The sequence below is a fragment of the Bos grunniens genome, chromosome 7 (genome assembly GCF_055505025.1).
Source record: "Bos grunniens cultivar Pamir isolate PY7600 chromosome 7, Bosgru_T2T1.0, whole genome shotgun sequence".
In the NCBI taxonomy this organism is placed as follows: domain Eukaryota; kingdom Metazoa; phylum Chordata; class Mammalia; order Artiodactyla; family Bovidae; genus Bos; species Bos grunniens.
The window spans coordinates 99,429,793-99,456,681 of record NC_141171.1 but is presented as its reverse complement, the minus strand read 5'-3'; the positions used below and the strand labels follow the sequence as shown (position 1 = coordinate 99,456,681).

The 26,889-nt window shown below is 36.9% G+C and overlaps 1 long non-coding RNA gene across 1 annotated transcript in view; it reads left to right on the top strand.

The window, feature by feature from the left end:
* LOC147370030 (uncharacterized) overlaps positions 1-26,889 on the top strand; it is a 51,268-nt gene that overhangs the window by 1,919 nt on the left and 22,460 nt on the right. Inside the window, exons 2-3 of the long non-coding RNA XR_015168335.1 lie at positions 19,861-20,002; positions 22,581-22,676. This is a non-coding gene — a long non-coding RNA (uncharacterized LOC147370030). The remainder of the gene's footprint in view (positions 1-19,860; positions 20,003-22,580; positions 22,677-26,889) is intronic.

Here is a 26,889-nt window from a genome sequence, read left to right as displayed (position 1 = left end):
TGGGAAATGATGCTGGTGTGGCAAAAAGTTTGTGTTGGTTCATCAACATTCTGACTTGGACATAGGGGGAATTTAATTATCTTCTTTGACAACAAAGGGAAAAACTTTCAACTCTGTACACAGACATTAATCCTGTTAAACAGAATGGGGCAATTGAAATAGAAAATTTTAAGCTCAATTTTTATGAAAGTAAAAATTAGTGCCTATTGTACCCATTTCCAGCTATGATCTAAGATTGTGCTCATCATATGAGAAAACACTGGATAAGCAAGCAAAATAACACTTAACTTTAAAGCCTTGTAAGTGTACTGGATGTAGCAATGTCTAAAGGACCTAATTCAAAAGAGAAATGAGCCTTTTCTAAGTGAGAAAAGTACTGGGTGCTACATGTTAAACGAGAGTAAAGGGGGAGGTGTGCCAAGGAAGGGAGACATTTTCTGGGATGAGGAGAAGCAAAACTAAACTTTTAATGAAAGCTTGGGCTAGTTTGGAATCTGGAAGAGCCCCAGTGTAAAAATAAATCTCTTGGCCAGACAGTTATAACCTGAAAGAATTTGCTCAGTGAGAATCTGTGGGTATAGAGTAGAAAACATAGATATCACAATATTATCAGAAACTTAGGTTCAGGGGTGCAGCTGGAATTCAATTCAGAGTTGAATTGGAATTAAATAAAGCTTCAACCTAGTCCCAGCTCAGCAGGACTTCTGATTAGTTTCATCTTAACGCCCTTGCAAGAGGAAAGGGCAAGCCTTTACTGGGAAAACTAAAATAGAATAAAAGCAAACATACAAACAGTTGCATATTTATTGCACCTTTATAAAAAAAGAGAACACATCAAAATTAAAATGCATGTAAAGATGTACAATGAAGAAAAGAAAAAAGATGTAAAATTATATGACCCTGTAATAAGGTTAAAATAATAATAGATTCTCAGCTTCAGCTTAGGATATATAATGCTAGAAAGAATGCTGCTTATTGTTATAATATGTAAAATTTAGAGAACTGAGGTCACAGGACAGCCCAATCATCTGAAACCCAAGGAAAGGCCGGTACATGACCACTTTCTTTCCTGGGGCAGGCACTGGAGAAAATACTAGTTTATAAGACTTCAGTAAGATTGGAACATATTGCTGGAAGGCAATCACAGGCTGGCATATGGGTATAGAATATGTCAGATCAACAGACACAACTAAAGGGTGTTTGTTTGCATTAGCAAGCTCTTCTCCACAGACTGTCTGGGTCCTCAAGAGAAAGACTCGAGTCATGGGACAGCTTGGAAAAGCCTTACCTCCAGGAAAAGAAGGTGTGAGTCAGCTAGTAGTGGCAGGTCACACTCCCCCTCCTGATGCTGTCTCCCCAACAGCCCTGCAACCAGCGATCTTAGTTGGCTTTTTATTTTGGGGGGAGGGGGGAGCGGTGTGGGATAGGGCACAAGTGAAGACTGCTTGCAACTAGAGGAACTGAGCAGAACAAAAATAAACCTCTATGCCTGGGGAAGAGAAAGGAAAACGTCATGGTTCCAGACGATTAAAGTTTTTTCTCTACTGCTTGGAGGCTTCCCTGGTGGCTCAGACAGTAAAGAATCTGCCTGCAATGAGCAAGATCCCTGGGTTCGATCCCTGGGTTGGGAAGATCCCCTGGAGGAGGAAATGGCAACCGACTCCAGTACTCTTGCCTGGAAAATTCTATGGGTGGAGGAGCCTGGTGGTCAACAGTCCATGGAGCAGGAATGCAGTGCCTCCCTGCTCCTGAGGGAACCAGAGAAGAGTGCCCTGTCTCCCAGCTCACACATCAAGCGAGCTAGCTCAGCAACAGAAAATATCGAAATACTCCTAGGGTAGGTAGGGGTGAGAGCGCCGAGAGACCTCTAAGAGGCACAAGTGTAAAGGCTAGTTTTTAGTTGACAGGGAGCAGACTGAGAAAACAGCCCAAGGCCACCAGCCCACCTCCCAGGTTCAAGGTGACAGGAATAAAATTTTGAAGCCTGGGGTGCAAGGAGAGGACGTGTAAGGACAGCAGAACTCAAGCACAGCTCAGCTTCTGGCTACATAGACAACTCAGCAAACCAAAGGGAAGTCGTAGCTTTGAGAAAGATAGTATCTGAGTTGAAGAATTCATCCGACAAGTTTCAGAGGACATTGGATACAGCATTCTTCTATGTCCAGGCCATTGAATGCAAAGACGGGTCAATAGAAAATACTCAGATAGAAGTACAGCAAGGAAGAGAATAATACCAGCAAGTGAACAGGGATTCAGCAACATGAGGGAAAATACCATATGATTAATACACATGCAGTAAGAGTTCCAGAAGAAAGAGACCAAGCAGGGAGGGATATCTGAAGAGTGAGTGGAGAAATTGGTTCAAGTAGGGAAAAAAAAAAGATGAAAACAACCCAACAAAAAGGAAACATAAATCAAAACAGTTCAGGAACCTCGGGTAGAACAAACAGGACTAAAATGCACACCTTGGCCCATCCTACTCATATGGCTAAAATCTAAAGAAGAAAATAATTATGTAAAGATGGCAGAGACAATTTACATCCAGGGGAACAATTATATCCGCTTTTCATCATAAACAAAGGGTGACGAACATAATGACTTATTTAGTGATACAGTGATATCAATATGGAAGTCCACATTTAATGAAGGTATCTTTAATTTTTTGTTTTCCTGGGGACATATGCATCATGGTTCAGTTTATAGGTGGGATAAAGCAAGAGGATATTAACATACATTTGTTTCAGACTTTAAAAACATTAAACCCATTACAGGAACACATGCATTAGGCTTTTATATATGCTATTTGAGTAGGTGCTAACAGAAGTTCAATGAAAAGTCAAGTATGAGAATTTTTATGACATTATGGAACACAGGGCTTCCCTGGTGGCTCCCATGTTAAAGAATCTGCCTGCAATGCAGGAGACCTGGGTTCAATCTCTGGGTTGGGAAGATCCTCTGGAGAAGGCAATGGCTACCCACTTCAGTATTCTTACTGAATTCCATGAACAGAGAAACCTGGTGGGCTATAGTCCATGGGATCACAAAGGGTCAGACATGACTGAGGACTGACACTTTCATGTTCAACAAAAGGATGGCCATTATTGACACACATAATTTTGCAAACACATCTCCATATACTTGTTTAGAATTTCCCTGAGGATATCCCTTGGATTAGAATAACCAGTGCTATAGAGAACGAACTTTTAAAACTGTAGTAGATGATGAATGCCTAATTTTTTTTGAAAGTGTTTAATATGCTCATCCATGGGGTTGCTAAGAGTCGGACACGACTGAGTGACTTCACTTTCACTTTTCACTTTCATGCATTGGAGAAGGAAATGACAACCCACTCCAGTGTTCTTGCCTGGAGAATCCCAGGGACGGGGGAGCCTGGTGGGCTGCCGTCTAGGGGGTCGCACAGAGTCGGACACAACTGAAGTGACTTAGCAGCAGCAGCAGCAGCAATTCAGTTTGCTCTAAAACCCTTACCACCAATTGATATGCTCAAGTTTCTTTTTTTAATTTGTAACAATGACATGGATGTAAATTATATCTTAAGATTGCTTTAAATATGTGATTTTTCTGGTTGTCAAGTTGTGCATGTTCTTTTATTTAGGTACTCTTATCTTCTGTGTGGTACTTTTTCAAAACATTCACTTTTTTTTGTTAGGTTCTTTATATATATTTAATGCTACTGTTGCATTTGTAGCCAATTTTATTTTTATGGATGTAAGTCCATTAGGACTATTATGTGTTACAGATGTCTTCCTCCAGTTTTATTTTGCCATTCCACTTGCTTTATTGCAAATTTTGAGGAATAGAAATTTTTAAAGTTTTATATCTATATTCTCATATAAGTTGGTAATGGTATAAAGAGTTTGTTATATGTGTTTTAGCTTCTAATTTCTCTTGGATGTCTTAGCATTATTTATTAAATATTACTAAAACCCTCCTTCATTAAACTGTAGTGCTATTTGTACCATAAAATTTTCATTAAGTTCTATTGATCCTTAATCTATTCTTGTTCTACTATTGCACTTAAAATTATTATAATTTTATACAAATTCAGTCTTGTTTCCACATATTGTTCTAATTGGTTCCTTGAATATTCCTTACTCTTACCTTTCCATAATATTTTAGAATATAGTTTTGAACTTTTAGTCACGTACAAAACAAACCCACACCATTATTTACTAGGATTTTGCTATATTCGTTGAATCAATATATCAGTTTGGGCAGAGATGAGAACTTTAGGAACTTCTAATTATGAAAATTTCTCTATTTCTTGGCATTCTTTATTATATGAAATATTAACACAGTTTTATACTTTTACAGAAAGTTATTCCATATCCTTTGTTAGATGTGTTTCTTTTTTAGTTTTCACTTTGAAGCTTTTTAAAGTGGTAACATTTCAACATTTATAAAACATCAAAATGTGAAAAAGGGAAATCTGATAAAATATTTCTAGAAAGACCCAAATACTAAAAACTGTAAGTACTGTTGGGAGAAATTAAAGAATAAAATAGTGTCTAACTAAATGTTTTATGTACTGTGTTTATGGGTCAGAAAACTCAATATTGTAAAGATGTTATTTCTCCCCCAGGCTCCCTATAGGTCAGTTCAGTCACTCAGTCGTGTCTGACTCTTTGCGACCCCGTGGACTGCAGTATGCCAGGCCTCCCTGTCCATCACCGACTCCCAGAGTTTCCTCAAACTCATGTCCATCGAGTCAGTGGTGCCATCCAACCATCTCATCCTCCCTATAGATGGAACGCAGTCTCAGTGAAAATATCCAACAGGCTTTGTTAAAATAGAAGTTTGCAAATTGACTATAGCACTTATTTGGAAGTCCAAAAGACTATGTCCAATAGCCACTACAAGGCTGAAAAGCAGAACAAAAGTGAAACAGTAGCACTGTCTGGTATCGACATTATTACGTATCTAAACCCTCAGTAATGAGGACAGAGTGCTATTGGGGTAAAGGCATAAAAATAGTCCAGAAATTCACATATAAGGGACCACTAATTTTTAACAAAGGTGCAAAGACAATCCAGTGAAAAAGGGTCAGTCTTTTCAAAAAAGTTTGCCATGAAGTTTACGTATCTTTATGTAAAACAAACAAACAGAAAGTAACTTAGTTCCATATCTTGTACTAGACATAAAAGTTAACTCAAAATCTATTGTAGGGCAAAACGGACAACCTCAATTATAAAACTTCTAAAAGATAAAGATTGCTTTTGTAAACTTAAGGTCAGGTTTTTTTTTTAAATAGGATGCCAAAAGTACTGATTGTAAATGAAAGAAAATAACAAATTCGACTTTATCAGATTTCTGAATATGTAATCTCTGGTCGAAACTTAAAAGACAAAAGAGCAGCCACTGACTGCTGAAAAATGTCATCCTTTTACAACTTATGTGTCTACTAAAGGAATTGTGCCCAGACTATATAATTCTCAAGACTTGATAATGAAAAAAGCAATTAAAAATAGGCAAAAGGATTTGAAGTCACTTCATCAAAGAAGATATATGGATAGCAAATAAACATACAGACATGGACATCAACATATGGTCAATACTAAAATAAAATTGATTATATTCTTTGCAACCAAAGATGGAGAAGCTCTATACAGTCAGCAAAAACAAGACTAGGAGCTGACTGTGGCTCAGATCATGAACCACTTATTGCCAAATTCAGACTTTAATTGAAGAAAGTAGGGAAAACCACTAGACCATTCAGGTATGACCTAAATCAAATCCCTTACAATTATACAGTGGGAGTGAAAAATAGATACAAGGGGATTCGATCTGAAAGACAGAGTGCCTGAAGAACTATAGATGGAGGTTCATGACACTATAGGATACAGGGATCAAGATCATACCCAAGAAAAAGAAATGCAATAAGGCAAAATGATTGACTGAGGAGACCTTACAAATAGTTGAGGAAAGAAGAGAAATGAAAGGCAAAGGAGAAAAGGAAAGATATACCCATTTGAATTTAGAGTTCCAAAAAATAGCAAGGAGATATAAGAAAGCCTTCCTCAATGATGCAAAGAAATGGAGAAAAACACCAAAATGGAAAAGACTAGAGATCTCTTCAAGAAAATTAGAGATACCAAGGGAACATTTCATGCAAAGATGAGCACAATAAAGGACAGAAACTGTATAGACCTAACAGAAACAGAAGATATTAAGAAGAGGTGGCAAGAATACACAGAAGAACTATACAAAAAAGATCCTCATGACCCAGATAATCATGATGGTATGATCACTCACTTAAAGACAGACATTCCAGAGAGTGAAGTCAAGTGGGCTTTAGGAAACATTGCTATGAACAAAGCTAGTGGATGTGATGGAATTCCAGCTGAGCTATTTCAAATCCTAAAAGATGATGCTGTGAAAGTGCTGCACTCAATAGGCCAGCAAATTTGGAAAACTCAGCAGTGGCCACAGGGCTGGAAAAGGTCAGTTTTCATTCCAATCCCAAAGAAAGGCAATGCCAAAGAATGCTCAAACTACCACACAATTGCACTCATCTCACACGCTAGCAAAGTAATGCTCAAAATTCTCCAAGCCAGGCTTCAATAGTACGTGAACTGTGAACTTCCAGATGTTCAAGCTGGTTTTAGAAAAGGCGAACCAGATCAAATTGCCAAATGCACTGGATCATGGAAAAAGCAAGAGAGTTCCAGAAAACATCTACTTTTGCTTTATTGACTATGCCAAAGCCTTTGACTGTGTGGATCACAATAAACTGTGGAAAATTCTTCAAGAGATGGGCATACCAGACCACCTGACCTGTCTCTTGAGAAATCTGTATGTAGGTCAAGAAACAACAGTTAGAACTGGACATGGAACAACACACTGGTTCCAATTAGGAAATGGAGTACTTCAAAGCTGTATATTGTCACCCTGCTTATTTAACTTCTATGCAGAGTACATCATGAGAAACGCTGGGCTGAAGGAATCAAGATTGCCGGGAGAAATATCAGTAACCTCATATATGCAGATGACACCAACTTTATGGAAGAAAGCAAAGAAGAACTAAAGAGACCCTTGATGAAAGTGAAAGAGGAGAGTGAAAAAGTTGGCTTAAAGCTCAAAGTTCAGTAAACAAAGATCATGGCATCTGGTCCCATCACTTCATAGCAAATAAATGTGGAAACAGTGGAAAGAGTGACTTTATTTTCTTGGGCTCCAAATCACTGCAGATGGTGACTGCAGCCATGAAATTAAAAGACACCTTTAATTTGAAAGAAAATCTATGAGCAATCTAGACAGCACATTAAAAAGCAGAGACATTACTTTGCCAACAAAAGACCATCTAGTCAAATCTATGGCTTTTCCAGTAGTCATATATGGATGTGAGAGTTGGACTATAAAGAAAGCTGATCATCGAAGAATTGATGCTTTTGAACTGTGGTGTTGGAGAAGACTCTTGAGAGTCCCTTGGACTCCAAGGATGTCCAACCAGTCCATCCTAAATGAAATCAGTCCTGAACATTCATTGGAAGGACTGATGCTGAAGCTGAAACTCCAATATTTTGGCCACCTGATGTGAAGAACTGACTCATTGGAAAAGACCCTGATGCAGGGAAAGATTGAAGGAAGGAGGAGTAGGGAATGGCAAAGGATGAAATGGTTGGGTGGCATCACTGCCTTGATGGACATGAGTTTAAGTAAGCTCTGGGAGTTGGTGATGGACAGGGAAGCCTGGCATGCTGCAGTCCATGGGGTCGCAAAGATTCCCACACGACTGAGTGACTGAACTGAACTGAGACATGTTCAGCATCATCATCTTTATGAAATATGAGTTAGTTTTACAATGAAAACTACCACATATGTAGTAGTTGGTAAAATTAAAAAAATTGACCATACTAAGAATTGACAAGAATGTCCTGTAATAAATTGATGGCAAAAATATTTTCAGCTGCTCCTTTTTAAATGTTCTGATTGTCACACAACATTCACTTAAAACATTTTGACTCATTTTTAAAATAATGGTTTTTAAATTGACAGTGCTATAAACTGATTATTTTTTCCACTTAACAAGATGTTTGGCATCATTTACTGACAGTTCCTTTTCATCACCAACTAGGTCAGCAAATTTGGAACAACTGTTTTGAATGGGGTATTGAACAGATGCTGTGCGGTGCAACTATTTTATGGTCCATCACATTTCAGGGGAAGTATTTCCATGATTATATTCAACTTTAAGTGCTTTGAATATGTAAAATCAATAACACTGATGACAATGTATAATACATTGAGAATGCTGGTTCACTTTCTGAGCCAGGAGCATCATTTCATTTATGAATCATTTAGTGAATGAGAGATGCCAGTAGTACAAGTTTAGTATATTTATCACCGAGTCACTATAGTGCCAGTCAAATCTACCAACACATCAGTGGTTACATTTTGTCAGTTTTTTCATGAAGCATCCTATTAGTTTTTAAAAAGTAATTTGCTGGTTAGTATATATCTTTCTTTGGAAGGAATGATGCTAAAGCTGAAACTCCAGTACTTTGTCCACCTGATGCGAAGAGCTGACTCACTGGAAAAGACCCTGATGCTGGGAAGGATTGGGGGCAGGAGGAGAAGGGGACGACAGAGGATGAGATGTTGGATGGCATCACTGACTCGAAGGATGTGAGTTTGAGTGAACTCCGGGAGTTGGTGATGGACAGGGAGGCCTGGTGTGCTGCGATTCATGGGGTTGCAAAGAGTCAGACACGACTGAGCGACTGATCTGATCTGACATATCTTTCAAGGGCTTCTCTGGTGGATCAGATGGTAAAGAATCTGTCTGTAACTCAGGGGACCTGGGTTTGATCCCTGGGTCAGGAAGATCGCTTGAAGAAGGGAATGGCAACCCACTCCAGTATTCTTGCCTGGAGAATCCCATGGACAGAGGAGCCTGGCAGGGTACAGTCCATGGGGTCACAAAGTTGGGCACAACTGAGTGAATAACACACACACACACACACACACACATATAATGCATTATCTTTTTGAGTTATAAAAATTATAGCTTTGGAACATGTCAGTTTTTAAACAGACTTGAGAGATTTCCATCATCTTCATGACGTGTGTCTTCTTTATGTCTCTCAGCATTATCTGGTAAGAGATGAATGCATTTTAGTTTGCCGCTGTATTGCTTTCTGTTTATCATTAAATCAGTTTGGGTGGTTGGAATGGGAAGTGTTTTCTCAGTACTATGTGGTCATTAGGTTATAAATGACAAGAATTTTTGAAGTATGTGGCTTTCAAGTATGAATCTTTCAGATATTGTTTTGTTTAGTGAAGTATATAAAATATTGGAAGCAGGATTTAATTTCTTTAAATACCAGTGAACTAAATGCTAGACATGTGGCTTCACATTCTAGTCATTAGCCATTAGCATTTATCTCAAAGAATAATATACTTATCTTAGGATAAAATTTATTACTAATGATAGTGGACCAAAATGATTACTTCAACCAGTTACTGCCTTGAAATTAAATGTTATTTTCTAGTTTTTTGTCCTACCTGATTTTATTGTCATTTTTTTCGACTGCTTGGTGTGACTTATAGTGTTACTCTTGATAGGATTAGTATAAATATCTGGTCTGCCACTTTTTCAGTCTTCTGGATGTTTATTATTAGCAATGACTTAATACATGATTTTTGAAGAAACTGTTTCCTATTTTTTAGTATTAGTTTAATTGATGGTAGATATCCCTTGTGGCTCAGTCGGTAAAAAAATCCACCTGCAATGCGGGGTGCCTGTGTTTGATCTCTGGGCTGGGAAGATCCCCTGGAAGAGGACATGGCCACCCACTCCAGAAGTTTTGCCTGGAGAATCCCCATGGACAGAGGAGTCTGGCGGGCTGCAGTCCATGAGGTCACAGAGTTGGACACAACTGAGCAACTAAGAACACAGCACAGACATATATCAGTAACTGTATATTATATATTAAGTATATTATTGGAGCTCCTCTGGTGGCTCCACAGGTGCCCCACATTGCAGGTATGACTTCTCTGGTGGCTTAGATGGTAAAGTGTCTGCCTACAATGCGGGAGACCCAGGTTCAATCCCTGGGTTGGGCAGATCTCCTGGAGAAGGAAATGGCAAGCCACTCCAGTATTCTTGCCTGGAGAATCCCTTGGATGGAGGATCCTGGTAGGCTACAGTCAAAGTGGTCTCAAAGAGTCGGACACGACTGAGTGACTTCACTTTCACTTTTCTGGAGGCTCAGATGGTAAAGAATCTGCCTGTAATGAGGAGATCAGGGTTTTGATTCCTGGGTTGGGAAGATCTCCTTGAGAAGGAAATGGCAACCACTCTAGTATCCTTGCCTGGAGAATTCCATGGACAGAGGGCCTGGTAGGCTACAGTCCATGGGGTCACAAAGGGTTGGACACGACTGAGTGACTAACACTTTCAATTGCATAGAGTCATTATTTATATAAAATATGATAGGAAGCAATTATGTATTAAACATATTACATATAAAGTTAAAGTATATTGCATCAGTTCAGTTCAGTCACTCAGTTGTGTCCGATTCTTTGCAACCCCATGAACCGCAGCACACCAGGCCTTCCTGTCCATCCCCAGCTACTGGAGTTTACTCAAACTCATGTCCATTGAGTCAGTGATGCCATCCAACATCTCATCCTCTGTCATCCCCTTCTCCTCTTGCCCCCAATCTTTCCCAGCATCAGGGTCTTTTCAAATGAGTCAGCTCTTTGCATCAGGTGGCCAAAGTATTGGAGTTTCAGCTTCAACATCAGTCCTTCCAATGAACACCCAGGACTGATCTCCTTTAGGATGGACTGGTTGGATCTCCTTGCAGTCCAAGGGACTCTCAAGAGTCTTCTCCAACACCACAGTTTTCATAAGATACATTAAATATAAAATAATTATATATATATATATATGTAGTAAATATATTTTGGGCTTTCACAGTAGCTCAGCAATAAAGAATCCACCTACAATGCAGCAGATGCTAGTTCTATCCTTGGATTCGGAAGATACCCTGGAGGAAGTCACGGCAACCCTCTTCAGTATTTTTCCTGGAGAATCTCATGGACAGAGGAACCAAGTTGACTAAAGTTCATGGGGTCACAAAGAGTCAGAGATGATTGAAACAACTGAGCACACACACAAATATAAATGAGATATATAATCTTAATTTTAGGTATGACCTAATTGAAATACCTTATGATTATACAGTGGAGGTGACAAATAGATTCAAGAAACTAGATCTGGTAGAGAGAGTGCCTGAAAAATTATGAATGGAAGTTTGTAATATTGTGCAGGAGGTTGTGACGAAAATCATCCCCAAGTAAAAAAAATGCAAGAAGGTAAAGTGGCTGTCTGAGGAGGCCTTATAAATAGCTGAAAAAAGAAGAGATGTGAAAGGCAAAGGACAATAGGAAACATATTCCCAACTGGATGCAGAGTTCCAGAGAAAGCAAAGAAGATAAGAAAGTCTTCTTAAGTGAACAAGGCAAAGAAATAGAGGAAAGCAATAGAACAGGAAAGACTAGAGATCTTTTCAAGAAAACTGGAGATACCAAGGGAACATTTCATGCAAAGATAGGCACAATAAAGGACAAAAATGGCAAGGACCTAACAGAAGCATAAGAGATTAAGAAGAGGTGGCAGGAATACACACAACTGTACCAATAAGCTCTTAATGACCCAGATGACCAAGATACAGTGGTCACTCACCTAGAGCCAGACATCCCAGAGTGTGAAGTCAAGTGGGCTTTAAGAAGCATCACTATGAACAAAGCTAGTGGAGGTGATGGAATTCTAGTTGAGCTGTTTCAGATCCTTAAAAATGATGCAATTAAAGTGCTGCACTCATTATGCCAACAAATTTGGAATGCTCAACAATGGCTACAGGACTGGAAAAGTTCAGTTTTCAATCCAATCCAAAGGAAGGCAATGCCAAAGAAAGTTCAAATTACCATACAATTGTACTCATTTCAAGCTTTACTATGGCTCAGATGGTACAGAGCCTGCATGTAATGTGGGAGACCCAGGTTTGATTCCTGGGACAGGAAAATCCCCTGGAGAAGGAAATGGCAATCCTCTCCAATATTCTTGCCAGGGAAATCCCATGGATGGAGGAGCCTGGCAGGCTACAGACTCCGGGATTGCAAAGAGTCAGACTGACAATAGTATATATATGTGTATATATATATATATATATATATATATATATATATATTAATATATAGTTGTACTCATTTCACATGCCAGCAAGATTATGCTCAAAATCCTTCAAGCTAGGCTTCAGCAACACATGAACTGAGAACTTCCAGATGTACAAAATGAATTTAGAAAAGGCAGAGGAACCAGAGTTTAAATTGCCAACATCTGCTGGATCTTTTTAGAAGCAATAAAATTCAAAAAAAAAAAAAATCTACCACTGTTTCATTGACTTTGCTAAAGCCCTTGACTCTGTAGCTCACAGCAAACTGTGGACTATTCATAACGAGATGGGAATACCAGACCACATCACCTGCCTCCTAAGAAACCTGTATTCAGGACAAGAAGCAATAGATAGAACTGGACATGGAGCAGCAGACTGGTTCCAAATTGAGAAAGGAGTACATCCAAGCTGTATATCGTCACCCTACTTATTTAACTTATATGCAGAGTAAATCATACAAAATGCTGGGCTGGATGAATCACAAGCTGGAATAAAGATTGCCGGGAGACATAACAACCTCAGGCATGCAAATGGTACCACTTTAATGGTAGAAAGTGAAGAGGAGCTAAAGAGCCTCTTGATGAAGTGAAAGTGGAGAGTGAAAAAGTTGACTTAAAACTCAACATTCAGAAAACCAAGGTCATGGCATCTGTTCCTATCACTTCATGACAAATAGACAGGGAAAATGTGGAAATGGTCAGATTTCATTTGTTGGGCTCCAAAATCAATGTGGGCAATGACTGCAGCCATGAAATTAAATGACACTTACTCCTTGGAAGAATAGCTATGAAAACCTAGACAGTGCATTAAAAAGCAGGGACATCACTTTGTTGACAAAGATTAGTATAGTCAAAGCTGTGGTTTTTCCAGTAGTCCTGTGTGCATGTGAAAGGTGGACTATAAAGAGGACTTTTTGCAACCCCATGGACTATGTCTGAAATGGTTCCTCTGTCCATGGGATTTTTCATGCAAGAATATTGGAGTGGCTCCCAAGTCCTCCTTCAGGATATCTTCCCCACCCAGGAATCAAACTCCAGTCTCCTGCGTCTCTTGCACTGCAGGTAGATGCTTTTACTGCTGAGCCACCAGGTAAGTTCTAAAATATAATATTAGTTAGTGATAAGTGCTGTGAAATAAAATAAAACATATACTAAACACAGGACGAAATGTGTTAGATATCTTTAATAAGTTAGTTCAGGGAAGGATTTATGAAGTGGCCTTTGAGTAGTCATCTGAATTAAATATGAATTGGTGCCATGCCAGTATTTGGGAAAAGACTGAAGAGAGCAAGCTCAAAACTCTGAAGTAGGTATCTGCTTGGTGCATTCAGAGAATCCTCTGAAAGGACAAGAGCAAGGGGACAGAGATAAGCTGACATGTCTGGGGGTGCATGTTCATACATTGTAGCCATTGTAAGGTTGGCATATGTTACACTGTGTGTCACAGAAAACTAGTGGAGGCCTTTGATGGAGAAGTGTTATGGTAAGACTAATATATTCAGAGGGTCATTCAGATTCTGTGGAGAAGGAGACTACGTCTGGGAAAAAGTGAGGACAGGAGATATTCTGACTGTAATAATCTCCAGGGAATAGAGGATATTGATCAGAACTTGTAACTGAAAAGCAAGAGGATCTACTGATTATTCACTATGAGACAGAGATAATTCAAGTTTGCTAAAATATTTTTTTTGGGGGGGAAGGTGAGCATCTGGAAAAGAGGAGGTGTCATGTAGAGAAGAGCAGAGGTGTAGGCAGAGGTGTGTATTTTAGCTCTGGCCAAGAAATACTTGGCTACTTAGTAGCCATCTATGTGGTGGTGTCAAGCAGGTACTAGGGTATATGATTCAGGATTTCAGGAGAGTGATCAGAACTGTAATAAAATTTGAAAGTTATCAAAGTGTGACACTTTTACCACACTTTTGAACTTGAATGAATGAGATCACCTAGGGAGAGATATAAAGAGAGAAATTACTAAGAACAGAGAAAAGATGCACAGCAACATTTCGAAATGGGAAAGAAGAAGACCTACTACAGGAGACTGAACAGGACCTGGTGAATGAGACTGTCCTGGTGAGGAGCCAGGATAGGACAGTGGCTGAGAGATAGAGTGCAGAAGTGTTTAAAAACCAGCAGTAGCCAGCTATAATAATTACCACTGAAAACTTGAATAATAATGCAGATTGCAAGTTGATCCATGGAATTTGGCACTGTGGAAGCATCAGCGATATTGTCAAGAGTTGTTTAGAAGAATTTGGGGTGTAAAGTTTGGAGTATTTTTTAGTTAAGAATAGAATTGAAAGGGCTTCCTAGGTGGCTCAGTTGCAAAGAATCTGCCTGCCAATGCAACAGATTTGGGTTTGATCTGTGAGTTAGGAAGATTCCCTAGAGAAGGTAATAGCAACCCACTCCAATATTCTTGCCTGGAAAATCTCACAGACTGAGGACCCTTGCAGACTACAGTCCCTCAGGTTATAGGAAGTCGGACAGGACAGCTCAGCAGAGCAGAGAGAGAATGTGAAAGTTGTAGTTTCTTCCTATACCACAAGGGATCATTTTGTGCCATCCTAAAAAATATACTGGTGTGAACTCACTAGGATGTTTTCTTTATGCAAACAGCATCTGTACCTAATGTTGTTCACTACTACATTTTTATTTCCTGAAATGTTGCCATTCAGGAAATGTATGAAATTAAGAAGATTATCAAAAGTAAGTTTCTTAACTACCTTTTATTAATTGAGAAATTAGAATATAAAGAAAGATGATAAGGCTGCATTAAGTAGAAGTTTGAACAACTTCATTTTCAATCCAATTTTACACAATATTGGAAATGATATAATCCCCTTGCCCATTTCTTGATTATCTTCTAAGAACTAAGAGTGATTTATCTTTCTTCTCAGTTGGACTTTCAAGTTGGTAATAAGAATGTAAGTAATATTTATAGCTTCTCATGCCACTGTGCCAATAGAGATATCAATAAACTTGAATTTATAGCTCTGGTTTAATGACAAATTTGTTATTTTCGAAATGAGATGTCAAAAGAGTGGGTTGGTTTTTATAACCTCTAAAGTAAGGAAGAAGTGATTAACAAGATTGCAGTCAGTGCTTTTATAAAGTTTCAGTTTCACAATCACGTGTGAAATCCATTATGTTACAGTCCTTAGATGCTTGTGACTGCTGTGAAACTGTACAGACAATACACAGATGTCTAAGAATAAAAGTCACTGACTTCTACACAGTAAGGAACACCTGCTTTGATTCTTTTCCCTCTGATTTTACATTGCTTCTGCACTGAACACCTCTGCTGCTTAGATATTTCCTGATATCACAGATATATTTGACAGATTTGGGGTTGTTTTGTATGAAGAATTCAGGATTTCTGCCATCAGTGTTGTCAGCCAGATTCAAGAAATCAAGTTGGGAAAGGAAACCTATCTATTGTGTTGTTAAAAATATCTTTCCTTTCAAGGATGTTTGTGTGTATTTTAAGTGAAGACCATAAACTTATAATAGTCCAAGAAAGTATCATAATATTATATCATTAATGCTAATTGTATTCATTAATTCATATGAGACAGTATGCATTTGAATGCTGGTGTTTCTGCTCCTGAGCGGGAGGGCCTGACTCTTTACCGGGAAGCTTTTCCCCATGATGCAGTAGTTGTTAGATCACTTTGAAAATAAATGATTTAATGTGTTGCAGTGGGAAAAGATAGTTCCGGTGAAGCTTCCATCATTTTGTGAACATTACTTAATAGTATAAAAATCTGAATAGAATCTCTACAGTGAAGGGAAAAAAGATCCAAGGAGAATATTAAATATTTTTCCATCTTTATGTGGATATTACTCATTCTCAAAAAATTGTCATTTCTGTGCAGCTGTGGATTTGATAATAACCTCATCTTACTTGAGATAAGAACAAGTTTGAGCATTACCCTTGGATAAAGTTAATCAACCTGTTTGTCATTGTTACTGGTTTGATTGCTTTCTACTTTTAGACAAAATAGTTTCTATTTTTCTATAAAATATATTTTATGAATAAAGGCAACTCTAGCAAACTCTGTACTTTGCCAGAGAAGTTATTCCCTAGTTTACATGAAGCATTATATCCTTGATGTCATGAAAATAAGCTGACATCCACCCCAAGGTAGGAGATACAGATATTCCAGTTAGAAATATTTTTTTCTACAGAAGAAATTATTAGCTTATTTGCTTAATGTAAAAATTTAACTAAAATAAGGAATTATGATATACTGACATTATTTATTAAAAATGAACAATGTGAGTGATCAATTTATTTTTGTGGGTGGGGTTCTTTAAAGCAATTTCAAGTTTTTTAAACAATGGCATGTAGCAGATTGAATATTGAGGTTTGTGAAAATAAATTAGGGTATTTTTAAATCTATGAATAAGAAAGTTATGTTCACTTTGCATGATAAAGAAGAAAAATGAAGTAGTATCTGAATGAAATGGTTTCTAAAATGATGCTTTTAACAAGATTAGAAAATCATTGAATTCTGAAACACATGTGGCCATAGTCACTCATCTTAAAGTGCTATCCATTTGTGATTCAATGAATCATTTAAAAAATGTAAATTCTATACTTTTGAAAGGATCATTTAACTTAAATATGCTCAAGCTGATGCACTTAAACTTTTAAAGAATTTAGATATAAAAATGCAATTATTTAGAACTGGTTAGATTTGGCAACTTTTGAATTCTTACAGAGTTGAATCATGTTAATTAATGGTTTTGTTTCTGAAATGTAAAACCTAGTTTTGCTAATTTTGACTTCATTCTGAAAGAAAAAGTATAAACCATGAGCTTTTCTTTCTGGTAACAGCTTCAATTTGTTGATCACTGATTTTCCCATAGCATTAGATGCCAAATACGTTTTAGGCAATAGTTAATGAGATCCACCTCTCTGGCCATCTATCCAAAATACTGAAAATATAAGAATGAGTGGGTAGATTTCATCACTAAGGGGAGACTGCTTAGTCACTGTGCTGTCTATCAGAGTTGCGGTTGGGTCAGTGGAAATTTGTGTTTGGTGCTATGGATGCCAAGACAAGGGAATGCAAGCAGACCTTTGAGTACTCTTCATTCCTGTATAATTATCACCTTGTCTAATTTTGAATAATGGATAATTCTTTCCTCTTATATCAGATGTATCAATTGATATTCATAAGAGCTTACTAAAGAAAAATGCAAAACTTGAAAATTGCTAATAAAGTTTTATTTAGGGATCTTTTTGAGGGCTATACTTGGGGCACTGCCTCTCAGAAAGCTCTGAGGAACTGCTCCAAAGAGGTAAGAGAGGATACAGGATATATATGAAGTGGTTTGTTTGTTTCTTTTCTGGGGAAAAAAAAAAAACAAGCATGCAGTTGAAAGAAGGTTATTACTACTAATCACAAAGAAGAGACATCTCAAGTTCATGATTTTAGTGTCTTTCTGTGTTTGGGGAGAGGATCTGGGTTCATTGAAGCTATTTATTAGGTATGCATTGCAATTCTCTAGGGCCAAAATTTAGAGCACAGAATGCTTTTTCTCCAGCCTCAGGGTATACTATAAGTGGGCAGCTGCAGTGGCTAACTGCCTGATCCTTGTATCACAAAGTGTTGGACATGACTGAGCGACTAACACTTTCACTGTAAAACTGGAATGATAGACAATATTCTTTGTTTACTGGAAAGACAGGCAATATTCTCTGTCCATATAAGACATTTTTAATACATTAATTTATTTATTAATAATAATTTATTTATTTAATAATAATTAAAAATGTCTTATATTGGCAGAGAATATTAAAGAGTAAATATTGCTACTTTATTATTTTAAAGAAAGCAATTCATGCAATGAAATTTATTAAAAATATATATGTTTTCTTTCAAAGAAATTAAATACAATAGTCTGATGGTCAGAGTTACCGATTTCAGCAATTTTTCTTGGCAGCTGTCATCAAGGAGATGAATCATTTTGTTACCACACAAGATAACCTATTCCTCTTTCAGATTCATAAGGAATTTCAGAGGAGAGCTCTAAAATCCAACCTTACATATAATGATCCTATACACATTGTTAACACTTAGTCTCAAGATTCTTTCAAGTTCTAGTAAATTGTCCTTCAAAGTAAAAAATAAAACCTGATTCTTCATGCATACAGGCTTCATAATTATCTTCCTCATGTGTTTCAGTTTTGTAAATACTTTGTCGTTCCCAATAGCCACCTATCACGAGATGCCCAGTTAAACCACTGAAGGGATTTACATAGAGGAGCTCTTGGTAGAACTCTGCTGTAAAATGTTCTTAGATTTATATTTCAGTCTAGAATAAATTATTTCCTTTTCAATACACAGGCAGCTTTAGGGTATAAGAGTCTTGGGAAAAGAAAACGGAGATATTTTTCTCTATATTTTCCTTACAGCAGGGAAGGAAGCCTAACTTGCCATAGTCAAAACTTATTCATTTATGGTTTATTTGTTTGTTCTAAAGTGCTAAATAAAAGCTGAATTGGATTTAATTTCTTATTTATCTTCCAGTTGAATTTAAACTTCTCTTAATATCCATAGATTAGAAAACAACCAATATGAAAAAGAGATAAATTAATTATCTAGAATCTTCACAGACAACCTGATTTAAATTCATGTCCTAGTGCAATTCACAGTAGTCCAATTTATAGTATGTTCTGGGGAGATGTTTTGAAGGGTTGCAGGCTCCCTTCTTCAAGATCAACCTTGGTGAAACTAAGTAAATGAGAAAGTTTGCAAGACATAATTAATTTAAAGGACAGCATATTAGAAACCATTGGGGAACTGAAAGTTCTTGTGAGCGTTTGTGTGTGTGTGTGTGTGTGTGTGTGTGAGTTTGTGTGTGTTGAGGGAAGGGGAAAGTGTTCATGGTTGCAGCCTAGAATGAAACACACCTAGGGGCAGTAGTGAGAATATTGAGTGAAGGTAATTCTAGAGGCTGGTTCTGGCCTTTCCCCCATAACATCATTGTCATCTAATAATAATCTCTTGCCTCCTCACCACAGAAATTGGTAACTGCCATTCAGGTCTCCCATGTAGAACCTGTCGTGCAGAGTAAAACCACATCAGGATGAACAGTTCTTAAAAGTGTTTGAAGACTAATGAAACTCAATTGCATTCTTGTTCCACAAATGCTTTATTTTTCCTTAACCTTTAGTGAGGGATATTGGTTTACAACCTAAGGTGACTATTTCCTTCCATTTCTTCATATTTCTAAGAATTTAGTAATGAACGTATAACCAGGAAGGATTAATTTTGAATTTTCACTGTATCTGTATCTGTGATTTTTCCCTCCCATTTTGCCACTTTTTAAATTATAAACCATACACAATGGCCTGCTTCAGGGAGATAACTTCAGCTGCCCATCTGTGAAGGACTGTAGGGAAGTGAACTAACACATCCTCCTGAGGCTTGCCATTCTAGGGGACATTTGCAAGGATTGAAAAGTCTTTACTTTGTTTCCTCACCTCCCCCACCCATCTCTGATCCATAAAAGAACCTGGCAACCAGGCCCCAACAAGACGGTTATTTTGAGGCGCTAGTCTGCCATCTTCTCAGTCAGCCAGCTCTTGAATAAAGTCCCTTCCTCATCCCAACAGTTCATCTCAGATTCATTGACTTATTTTGCAGCAAGGAGTACTAGCTTGGACTGGGTAACAAACAGAGAAATTGTCTGTTGAAGTGAAAGCAAAGCAATGTGACCACTGAAGCTGTGCTGGTTGGATCCTCATCCTAAGACTGATGACCTCTCCTCTCCAATTCAACTGAACGGGTGAGATGTATTCCTAGCTTTAATCCTTCCTCAATATATTCTCTGTGTTATAGTAGCTGATGCCGTGGTTTGCTAGAACCAATTTGTACCTATTCCTTGATAATCAAGTATGAATCTTGCTTCTCAACTCTGAATTCAGTGACAACACTTGAGTAGTTTGTTATTGGCCTTGATGGCAATATTTAAGAACAGAAATTGAAAAGCGCTTTAAATCACACTGTTTCTGGAAAAAAGATCACTGGCTTACAAGGATACTGCCTGTGGCAATGAACTCACAGGTAAAAATAGTCAACTGAAGAATATAAATATAAAGCAAAAACAACAAATGGACATAAAAAATAGTCTAAAAAGAAAAACAAACTTTCTGGAGGCAGGAAGTCAGTTGATTATTATTCTTAAAAGTTTAAAGAAAATATTCATACAGACAAAATGATTAGAACTATTTTGGACCTACAGTTTTGTATTCAGTCAAAAATTATTAAAATTCTAGAGTAACATAATTATATTCTCAGACAAATAATGCCCTAGATTGTCATATAATCATATTTTGAAATATTCCTGGAGGAGATATTCTTTAAGAAGAGGAATAAGTGCAAGAAGAGGGTAGCAGAAACTAAGAAAGTAAAGATAATAAGATACTTCATGGATATATAGTAGTAGTTTACTTTTTATATGTTCTATGGATGACAAAACTAGATCTAATAAAGAATGGCAAAAGAAAATGTATCTAAGAACTCACTGTCCACATTTCCATTAAAAAAAAGAGAAAAAGAGGTGTCCTGATTGAAAGATAGAGATGAATTTCTCATTATTTACAAGTGATATAATTATGTGGAAAAAAAAAAACAGTGAAATTAATAGTATTCAGTTCAGTCACTCAGTCGTGTCCAACTTTTTGCAAACCCATGGACTTCAGCATGTCAGGCTTCCCTGTCCATCACCAACTCCCAGAGCTTGCTTAAAGTCACATCCATCGAATTGGCAATGCCATCCAACCACCTCATCCTCTGTCATTCCCTTCTCCTTCTGCCTTCAATTTTTCCTGGCATCAGGGTCTTTTCTAATGAGTCAGCTCTTCGCATCAGATGATCAAAGTACTGTAGCTTCAGCTTCAGCATCAGTCCTTCTAATGAATATTCAGGATTGAGTTCCTTTAGGATTGACTGGTTTGATCTCCTTACAGTCCAAGGGACTCTCAAGAATCTTTTCAAACACCACACTTCAAAAGCATAAATTTTTCAGCTTTTTTCCCCCGAAAAATCTTTTTGTCCAAAAAAAAAAAATGTATGATTTAAAGTGCTTTTAAATTTCTGTTCTTAAATATTGCCACCAAAGCCAATAATAAACTACCCAAGTGTTGTCACTGAATTCAGAGTTGAGAAGCAAGGTTCATAGTTGGCTATCAAGGAATAGGTACAAATTAATAGTATAAACTATTTGAAATAATTATGTCATTCAGGGACATTGACAAATACATGATAAAATAAAAATAACAGTTTTATATATCAGCAATAACTAAAAATAGATGAAATGATATATAATTTGCAATGGGAACAAGATCTAGAATACAGTAGAAATCTATATAAATTAATGGTAGGTAAACTTTATCATAGAGAACAGTTTAAAATGAATGAATTTATTGTTTTAATGATCTGGATAGTTGGCAAGATAGCCTATGTTCTAGAAGGGAATTGCAAATAGACTGAAAATCATCAGGGAGAGGGAAGACTTGCATAATACTATCAATGAACTTTAGTAAATTGACTCGTAAACCACTCACCAACAATAGCAGCACACCCCTTTTTTTCAAACACACATGAAAATTTTACTAAGAAAAGCTATATTCTGGGAATCAAAAGAGTTACACAAAATGTGTTTGCTGATCACAATAGAATTGCATTAGAAATTAATATCAGTGAGATCTTTAGAAAATTCCTATGTATTTGCAGACTAGACTACATAGTTCTAAATAAATCATGTGTCAAAGAAGAAACCAAAAGGGAAGTTAGAATACATATTAATCCAAATAAAAATGGAAACACAACGTATTAGAATATGTGAGATGCTGCTAAGGCAATGTTTAAGAGATTTATAGTACTAAATACCTCTGTTTCAAGACAGAATAGTGTGGAATTGTTGATCTCAGTTTCCATCTTAAGAATTTAGAAAAGCAAAATGAAATACAAAGTAAGGAAGACAAGAAAGATCAAAGTTGGGAAATCAATGAGATAGAAATCAGAAAACAATAAAGAAACCCAGTAAAATTAACTGTAAATTATTTGAAGTCCCTAAAATTGATAATCCTCAAGCTCCTAAAAATTATGGCAGTACACTTCATAACTTAGATGAAATTAACCTATTCTTTGAAAGAAACAAACTACCAAAATTCACTTACAATGACACAGATAACTGAGTAGCCCTATATCATACTGAGGCATTTGACATTTTAGTATAAAGCCTTCCCAAGGGAAAACTCAGGATCATATATGTCTTCACTTAAGCATTCATCAATATTTAAGGAAGAAATAATAAGGAATTACCTACAAATGAAGATGCTAAAGAGAACACTTCTCTTTAGAGAAAGGGATACAGATCAAGGAAGCTGGGGAACCCAGACCAAAGAGTCTTTCTGCAGTTTCCCTCCTATTGACTGCCGGGAGAGAGAAAAAGCCAGGTAAGATTTCTAATTCAATTGAGTTGAGCCAAGATGGCCAACAGGCTCGAGGAAACAAAGAGAAAGGGGCCCTTTTTCTTTTTTCTACTGGCTGGTTGGACATGAGTTATATGAGAATTCTGACAACTGGGTATAGATTTTTCTAGTTACTGTATCACAGCTACAATTGCATATGTTCAGTTAAATTACCAAGAACATAGCTGTGCATGAACAGTGATGGTTGGCAGCACGAGGTATTCACAACTTGCAGAATGTCCCTCTTTTCACCTCCTTCCCTGCAGTCTCCTTGGAAATGATAAAGGACCAGCTTCTTTATCACTCTCACTCCCACTCTCTCCTCTGGGAATTTTGGAAAGCATAAAAATTTTGCATGGTGTCAGTGGTAAGATATCTAGAACAACAAAGAATATGGAATACATGCCAAAGGCTTAGAAGTAGGAGGATCACAGTGGGGGTGGCTGATAGTGGAGTTAAGTAGCAAGGTCTGTTTTTGATGAATTTCCCTAAAAAAAATTAGGTAAAATATAATATGGAATATTGGAAAATTATTAAAAAGGATATAAGCCAGAGTGTTGGGCTTCTGTCACTCAGGTTTTAAATGGTTAATGAACATGCTGTGAAGTGCATGCTCTAAGTCTCTTTTCTTATAAGCAGCAGTATTCTGAAGAGTTCAAAATGTGTGAAAGTTTTGAGAGCTGATTTGTTTAAAATTATCATTGAGAGAGATTGGAGAATACAGAGTACCTAGGTGTGAACACGACACAAAATTTCAGTTTGGAAAATTAAGCAAATTTCTTTATAAGTATTCACTTAAGACAAATAAGGGGGTATGTCAAATAAAGTGGGATTTTGATAGGGATATTTGAGAAATCTAAATATTTTAAACTATGCTATTTCCAAGTTGCTTATTATACTCTAGTGAAATGGTTTTGAAGCAATTCAGTTATATCGTTTTATACATATTAGATTCAATCACTTATTTTTGTTTTTAGGCAGATGTCTTATATGCAGCTGATCTTACTTGATTAAAACAGATGTAGGTGATTGGAATTGAGACTAGTGGGCATAACATGTGACATAACAATGACAATATGAAATCCATAGAGGATAGTGAATTTTTATGAATTTTTGCTCCAAATTCAAGCTATTGGAAATGATATTTTGATTCACTTTGATTTGAGGCTTACACGTTCTGTGCTGAGATGGCAAAATGGGGCAGAGTTCTACTTCATTCTTGGGCTAGTTTTACCTGGATGTATGTATTTTAACATAATTTCCTTCTGGCCTTAAATAGAGAGCATTGAATTTATGGCACACTTAAACCCATTGTCAGATTTAAGAAAGAAGCTTGAGAAGGTTAAGAATTCTCTTCTCCCCTCAGAGTCTTTGATATCCTGTTGGCGCTCCTTCTGCTCTCTCTCGTTCCCTTTCATTTGGGCATTATCGCTGCGCTGCCTCCTCTATACCTTGACATAAAGCTGATTTCTGCTTTCTGAATAACATGCCACAGTCCACAATTTGCAAACATCACTTTTTTCTTTTTCATATGCTCTGGCAAAGATGGGCTTTAAATTATATGTACAGACTATTATTTTAGCAACAATAAATAAAGTGGTTCGAATGGTAAAGAATCTGCCTGCAATGTGGGAGACCCAGGTTTGATCCCTGGGTCAGGAAGATCCCCTGGAGAAGGTCATGGCAAACCACTCCAGTATTTCTGCTGAAGAATTTCATGGGCAGAGGAGCCTCGTGGGCTATATATTCCATGGGTCTCAAAGAGTTGAACATGACTGAGCCACTAACACTTTCACTTTCAATTGGTCAAGTGTGAATAAAAAGTTCTTTAAAAAAATTCTTCTTTATGCCAAAAAAACAGTGATGCTTAATTTTAATTCTGGTCATATATTTTTAGGAATTTATATTATGGATATTAAGAAAATAAATTGCAAATTATCAAGCTTTAACCTACTTCTTCGATTAATAGATGACTACTTTATTTATTTATTTATTTATTTTTTGTTTTTGTTTTGTTTTGTCTCATATCCTACTAGTTTATTGTTTTATTTTTTGTTGAAATATAATTGCTGTACAATTTTACATGCATTACAGGTATACAATGCAGTGATTCATATTTTAAAGGTTAATATTTTAAAGGTTATACTCCATTTATAGATATTATAAAATATTGGCTATATGTCCCATGTTATACAATATATCCCTGTAGCTTTGCCCCTCCCCCATTCTTTTTTTTTTAAATTTAATTTTATTTTTAAACTTTACATAATTGTATTAGTTTTGCCAAATATTAAAATGAATCCACCACGGGTATACATGTGTCCCCCATCCTGAACCCTCCTCCCTCCTCCCTCCCCATACCATCCCTCTGGATCATCCCAGTGCACTAGCCCCAAGCATCCAGTATCGTGCATCGAACCTGGACTGGCAACTCGTTTCTTACATGATATTTTACATGTTTCAATGTCATTCTCCCAAATCTTCCCACCCTCTCCCTCTCCCATAGAGTCCATAAGACTGTTCTATACATCAGTGTCTCTTTTGCTGTCTCGTACACCGGGTTATTGTTACTATCTGTCTAAATTCCATATATATGCGTTAGTATACTGTTTGATGTTTTTCCTTCTGGCTTACTTCAGTCTGTATAATAGGCTCCAGTTTCATCCACCTCATTAGAACTGATTCAAATGTTTTCTTTTTAATGGCTGAGTAATACTCCATTGTGTATATGTACCACTGCTTTCTTATCCATTCATCTGCTGATGGACATCTAGGTTGCTTCCATGTCCTGGCTATTATAAACAGTGCTGCGATCAACATTGGGGTACACGTGTCTCTTTCCCTTCTGGTTTCCTCAGTGTGTATGCCCAGCAGTGGGATTACTGGATCATAAGGCAGTTCTATTTCCAGTTTTTTAAGGAATCTCCACACTGTTCTCCATAGTGGCTGTACTAGTTTGCATTCCCACCAACAGTGTAAGAGGGTTCCCTTTTCTCCACACCCTCTCCAGCATTTATTATTTGTAGACTTATGGATCGCAGCCATTCTGACTGGCGTGAAATGGTACCTCATAGTGGTTTTGATTTGCATTTCTCTGATAATGAGTGATGTTGAGCATCTTTTCATGTGTTTGTTAGCCATCTGTATGTCTTCTTTGGAGAAATGTCTATTTAGTTCTTTGGCCCATTTTTTGATTGGGTTGTTTATTTTTCTGGAGTTGAGCTGTAGGAGTTGCTTGTATATTTTTGAGATTAGTTGTTTGTCAGTTGCTTCATTTGCTATTATTTTCTCCCATTCTGAAGGCTGTCTTTTCACCTTGCTAATAGTTTCCTTTGATGTGCAGAAGCTTTTAAGATTAATTAGGTCCCATTTGTTTATTTTTGCTTTTATTTCCAATATTCTGGGAGGTGGGTCATAGAGGATCCTGCTGTGATGTATGTCAGAGAGTGTTTTGCCTATGTTCTCCTCTAGGAGTTTTATAGTTTCTGGTCTTACATTGAGATCTTTAATCCATTTTGAGTTTATTTTTGTGTATGGTGTTAGAAAGTGTTCTAGTTTCATTCTTTTACAAGTGGTTGACCAGATTTCCCAGCACCACTTGTTAAAGAGATTGTCTTTAATCCACTGTATATTCTTGCCTCCTTTGTCAAAGATAAGGTGTCCATATGTGCGTGTACTTTATTTTTTTAATAGAACTGGGATACAACAAATCCTTGAGGATCATAAACACACTTATGCATAGAAAAACATTTTTCTGTATTTCTTTGAAATCACTTAAACCACTTTGTCCCAGGAATAAAACAGTAATTTCTTCCATTGGTAGACATTTATATAAACACATTAATGATATTGGCTAGGTGACTTGCTCTGCCCCCATCTAAGCATATCAACATAATTTAGGTTAGATCTGCAACTAGTTCACTACTTTTTCTTCCTCTATTTAATAGGGTTTTCATACTTTAAATAGCCATGAAATTTCTGTGGATTCTGAATATGATTATACCTTGCCACTTCTCTTTAGCGATTCTGATAAGATTATTTCTAGTGTTTGCATATGATAGCAAAGTCAGTGTATCGAGAGCCATATTTTGAAGTTTTAATTTACAGTATATTGTAATTACCTTGTAATTATTTTACATGTCATCATGACAATTTTTTTTTCTAATTTTATTTTATTTTTAAACTTTACATAATTGTA